This window comes from Diadema antillarum, unplaced genomic scaffold, assembly GCF_040938485.1.
Source record: "Diadema antillarum isolate AM-2024a unplaced genomic scaffold, OU_Dant_1.0 seq00002321_RagTag, whole genome shotgun sequence".
NCBI classification, from domain to species: Eukaryota; Metazoa; Echinodermata; class Echinoidea; order Diadematoida; family Diadematidae; genus Diadema; species Diadema antillarum.
The window spans coordinates 129,719-135,789 of record NW_027272942.1 but is presented as its reverse complement, the minus strand read 5'-3'; the positions used below and the strand labels follow the sequence as shown (position 1 = coordinate 135,789).

The following is a 6,071-nucleotide window of genomic DNA, read 5'->3' as shown; positions in this document are numbered from 1 at the left end:
GGATATTTCATGGCTGCAGCAACTTAATGTGTGGCTTTGTTCGATTATCATTGTATGCTAGATGAGGAGCTGTTAAGCCCGATAAAACATCTTCTCTGGATCCTCGTTTGCCGTTTGCATCAGCCAGGATTATCAGCAGCATAAATGTCATTCTGGTCTGCATTTTACATGAAATAGCTTCCTTTGCAAGAGGTGTGGAGAGCTAGAGCTTATAAATGCCCATCTCCTTGGATGTGACCGCTTTCGAGAACTGCGTCAACTCGTAACCATGGTGATCGTAACCCCAGTGCATAGAACGTCCCAACACTCAAGCAGGTAGGATCATGTACAATAAACAGTATTCAAAGGAGGAATTCAAAATGAAAACATCAAAGAAAAACAAAAACACATTCACAAGCTGCAGGGAAATTTAGATCTTGCATATTTGATTCAGGGAGAAAATTATGTGCAGAAGCTTAAAATTTTATCAAGAAGTTGACTTGTTCAAATTGTGCAGGATGCTAAGGCATTTTGTCTTTATTCTTATTTTTATTGTGTGTGTGTGTGTGTGTGTGTGTGTGTGTGTGTGGTCCATATGATGTTGCTGGGGCGACAAGACCTCGTATCTACAAATTGTCAAATGTTCAGTAGAGCGACAAGACATGGAAGCCAAAGCACTAAATCAAATGGGATAGCCTTTCATTTGACATGCTGTGGTGGCTTCATTTTGGGCTATTAAGGCACCTAGGCTTTAGACAGGACGTCACTGAACTGATTATCTGGCCATTGATCAGAAAAAATTATTTTCACCAAAATTTGAAATGCAAGGTCTTGTCACCCCAGCGGCGATAAGGACTTTTGCTACCTATCTAATTGGTTCACTTGAATAACCCTTCCCGTGCTCAGCAACTTTTTACAGTGTGTACAATGCTGTGGTGTTCTTCTGAGCCCAATATGTGCTTTAAGCATACAAATGTCTGCACAAAGTTAGAAGGAAATGATCAAAAATCCTACCAGTTTGAGTGAGAAATAGGAATTGTTTTATCTTTTAAAATGTGTTGGCAATTATGAGAATCAGTATTGCACAGTTTAGCAGAAGAGGGGCTTCTGCAAATTCTGCAGCCAATGCAAGCAATTAAATATGGACTTTAAAAAAAAATGTTAAAGTGAAATCAAATTTTTTTCAATGGTAATTGGTGAAACATTAGCAATTAATGTTGAGAAACATGCTTAATAAAGATAGAGAATCCAAATGCAGAAATTGTGAGTCTGGTTCTCAATGGATAATGCTAGTCACATTTTGCCAGTAGGCTGACTGTGTATCTTCAGCTGGTTGAATCATTGTGTATACAGTGGACAGTGGAGAAGCTACTACAGTTGAACCTCTCTTATCCGGCCTCCCTTTATCCGGATCTCTCTATTATACGGACGCAATCTCGCCGTGATTTTTTTAAAATAATTACGGGAGGAAAGGAGGATTCCCAACTCCTTGAGAACTCCTATACAAACACACATGAATTACATATTACTTCCAACATGATTAACATACATTACATCAAATTTCCTTCCAAATTGTTTACCTTCAGACATTTTAACATCCCCAAACATCCCCAAATGTAACAATGAAAAGGTTGCAGTGTACACATTACTACATGTGTGTGTATGTACATGTATAAAGCATTGAATCTCCCGTATCCGGCCAAATCCCTTATCCGGATGAGCCCCGGTCCCGACTTGTCCGGATACGAGAGGTTCAACTGTACTAAAGTTTAAAGTATTCGGAAAAGGACAAGTAAAATTATACTGTATATGCAAAACACTGAATGTTTGATCAAAATCAGATAAATATTCAATTGTGAAGTTGCATTATTTTTTGCAAAACAGTTCTAGAACAGTTGAGGTGAGTACATACAAATGATGATGTCATCACCTCACCGTTTTTCATTGATTTTGAAAAAAAAAAAACTGACAAAAATTTAATTATTCTGCTGTCCTGAACAAATAACTTCAATATAATGATGAGTCAGATGTAATTAGGATTTGAAACTTGGATAAAATTGCATTTTCACAAGAAAGAAATTTGAATTTTTAGATTTTGCCTTTGAACGAGAATTTGTAGTAATAGGGCCTATATTTCCATTGGGAATGGGGAAAATAAATGGAAAATAAATGGAAAAAAAAAAACCCAAAGAAACTATATGGTAATTTGTGAGGCAATGACATCAACTCACTCATTTGCATAGTCACATTGACTGTTTGAGAACTGTTGTGTGAAAATTAGTGATATCTTACAATTCATATCTTCTTTATAGTCAAATTTTCACTGTTGTGCTTGTAAAATTTTACTCTTTCTTTTCAGACTAATATTTAACTGGACCCAGATTCCCCATTCCCCTAATCTGCTAATCTTTAACTGGACGTAGATTCCCCATTCCACTAATCCCCTAATCTTTAACTGGACCCAGATGTCCCATTCAAAGACAGAAAAACTAAATCACTCCTTTCCTCCTGCCAAATGTTGCATGCTTCCGAAAATGCAAGAAAGGGAAATTAATGCCCATCCAAGGTCGGTAGACAAAATCCCAAGGGTCAAAGAACGCCAGCATTCAGGTTAGTTGCTGCTGACCGGTCCTTCAAAGAATCAAACCATATGGTCAGTTAGTGGCCCAGGGATAGCGAAATTCACTCGCACATGTGTTATACATTGAAAGTATGCACAGGTAGTGATTGGATCCATGCGAAGTGCGGGGACACGTGATATACATAACATGTGGCAGATCTTACGACTCAAATTGTTACGAAGAGATAAGACGAAACCTTATTTATGTGTTTCCAATTATTCTTTATTGCATTGGGAGAGGTATGCGGAGTATGAAAATTGTTAGATATAGCTCCATGATGTATCTTACAATGCACAGAGGGTTGCATTCCTGCACATCTTAATGTTTTCATTCATTTATTTTTTTTTTTGAGGGGGGAGGGGAGAAGGGATGAACCCATTCCTTGATATTACTTCTCAAAAAGAAAAAAAAAGACCATCACACAGCTGTCTTTTTATTTTTTATTGCCCCTTCCAATTTGTTTAAGTATGCCATAAGAACTTATGACCAACTCTCCTCATTGCTGAAGGATTTGCAGTGAGATCGCAAGAAAGTAGGCCCATATTAAAAGCAACAACCGAAGACCTTTCTTGGGGAGTCTGTGGTAGATTCTTTGTGTGACAGAACCAGGGGTGTGGTTCAGAGAGGATGCATATCTATCAACTCACTTCTGGTGCAGAATTCAGGTTTCCAAACTACTTTCGGGAAGTTTTAAGCAGTTTATAAGTGCAAAGTTGTTTTGATTTAGGCCTTATGGGGTTAGAAATGCACTTTTGAAATGCACGTTTGAAACACCAAAAAAGAAGGTGTGACCACAAATTATGCATTTGAACCAGAAACACATTTCTGCAGAGTAAATGCAAAGTTGTTTGTTTTAGAATGCATATAGCTCAGGCCTGCCCACTTCAACCACTACCAACTACACATCTCCAATCCACTGGTCAAACTGTGCATTGGAGCTGTGCAGTGGCAATTCAGACCCCCAGTCGACTCATGATAGAATTGATAAATGCAACAACTCAAGAAACATGATCTGAAAGGCATTTGCAAATGTGTTTTAATAATGGGTATTGAAAAGTGTTTCAAACATGGCAAAGTTGATAAATGTAGCCCAAGATATGTAGGGCCTACACAGGAAAGTCATGTGTTAAAAGTGAACTGGTCACTGGCCAGTGGACCAGCACTAGTTTTGACCTCTGAATTCTTCTCCTCTTGTTCCCTGCTGGCTGTCTCCATCCTCCCAGTGTAGAGATCGGCGGTTACCACGACGACGTCTCATCCTAATGAGATGCATCTGTGTGCCTCACAGCTGCTTAAACTCCATGACCGCCGCTCTGCTGGGGAGGACGACCCAAACTCCAGCCAAAAAGAAGAGAAGAAAAATGATTTCATACCGTTTTGAGAAATTGAGCAGCAAGAAAAGAAAAATTCTGCCCAGCAATCAGCGGGAATGTCACTTGTGGTTTGTTCAGGATCAGAGGACAAAGGCCAGTGGCTACCAAACAGCATGGCGTGATGCCCACAAAGTCTCGCCGCATTTCGAAATTAGATTTTGTAATGTAATACGAGGCATTTCCATGATTACAGTTTGGCATAGGTATTACTACTTGCCCGCTGCACAGTGGCGGTGCTTTCAGCTCATGACATTTACGTACACCTTTTGCTTCTTTTATATGTGCAGATCGACAATGCTGCACATTATTCTTGGTTGCGTTGGTACACATGTATGTCTGCACTAAGAATATTGTGGAGATTGTGTTTTACTCTTACCTTTACAATCCGTTGAAAAGCAAACTGAAATATAGCAAATGGGTGTATGTGAGATGAAAAGAGTCTGTTTTTTTATGAATTTGAGGTGATCTGTTAAAGTTAAATCATTCCATCCCAGATTGCCACTTTCTGTAGTAGAATTTACACAAGACCCACCAAAGTTGCCTTAGATATACAGTGGGTGAAACATTTGCCACACTTATGTCTTTCCATTCAGACAGTCTCTGCATATTAAAGCTGCTTGGATATTTGATGATAAAAGAAATTATCACCCAGAGTTTTTGTTGGTGTAAGTTTATTCTAACGGTAAAGCATGTTTGTTCATTTGTGGTATTTCAATGTACAAAAAAAAAAAGTTAATTTGTAGGGATTCTATCAAATATGACTGTATAATGTTAGGAAGAAAGTTCAGGGCTCCCCAAAGTGTGTTGGTGCGCACATTGGTTCACACCCCCTACAAATAGTGTGTTGGTGCGCACGTTGGTTCTGGCCCCCTACAAATAAGCTTTGAACCACGCCATCTCCATTAAAGTGATGAGAAGCTGTACAAACGATAGAACCGGCCGCAACAAGATGCCATAACTACGTATCTACTTTCACTCTATCATGTTCGGTGTGTTGTGTGCAACAGATTGGTAATGCAGTTATGAAACTTGAGAGAGAAATGATGGAACTAAGTGTAGAACTTTGGTCAGGAAAGAGAAATGCTCGGAGAGAAACAAAGTGAAGTTGTAGGCTTACAGGATTCCACAAAGGAAAGGAGGGGCTTCATAGCCATAGAATCTTCTCAGTTCTTGGATACATGATGGCAGTTGCAATTGGTAGCGGAAAAATAGGTACCTGGTGTGTTCGTCTGTGAGTAATCCCTCCTCCCCGTCTACTCCCACTTCTGTCCTCGTCCCCATGATCCCATCTACCCTTGACTCTTGGGTGTCAAAAGACAAACACGGCAGCTCAACCCCCGTGACCTCAAAACATCGCTACTGAGACATCTAGGTTACGTTTTGCAACTCCAAAGCCGACATGTAGTCACAAGGTATACAATGTATGTACAAGTATATAATGATAGGCCTACAGTTAATGCAGTTATTACCAAAAATTGTGCCATCCATGAGACATCTCATTCTTATAGTTAGAGCTATGTAGGCCTTCTTTTTTTTTTGGGGGGGGGGGTTGACTCCCCATCTTCCTTTGTTGTTTTTGTTTTTTGCACGTCATTCCAGAATGTCACTTTTTTATTTTTTCTAGGGATTGATATAAGAAAGTTGGATGTACTGTAAGTGTGAAGTATAATCTGTAGCGAGATGTTATTCATACTGGTCACTGGTCCTGTTCTTACCCTGAGGGCGTTTTGAAGTGCCAGGCTTAGTGACGAACTGTCGTTGAACTTTCTCTCCACAGGCCAAACTCACTGCTCGGATTGCCTTGTGCTCTCGATCTATGTTCCCCCCACTATGACTGTTTACATTTCATCAAGTCTTAACTTAACCTGCCGTGTGTGCCACCTGACCCCACCTAAGTCAGGTTATACCAAGTCCATTGTCAAGATCAGTGCACACTGAAAAAAAACCCCCAAACCCTTCTTTTCTGTAGCCTGACTGTAGAAGACATTATCATCTGCTGTATCACAGTGCTAGTTGTTTCATTAAAATGATGTTCTTAAAGGGAAATTCCATCCTGATTTTATGTTGCTTTTTAGGAAAATATAGGCCGAATGAGAAT

At 39.6% G+C, this 6,071-nt stretch overlaps 1 protein-coding gene across 1 annotated transcript in view; it reads left to right on the top strand.

The window, feature by feature from the left end:
* Positions 1 to 301: 301 nt before the first annotated feature.
* Positions 302 to 6,071, top strand: part of LOC139714573 (D-glucuronyl C5-epimerase B-like) — a 66,242-nt gene continuing 60,472 nt past the window's right edge. Inside the window, exon 1 of the mRNA XM_071626265.1 lies at positions 302 to 315. The gene's annotated coding sequence lies outside the window, so the exon portion shown is untranslated. The remainder of the gene's footprint in view (positions 316 to 6,071) is intronic.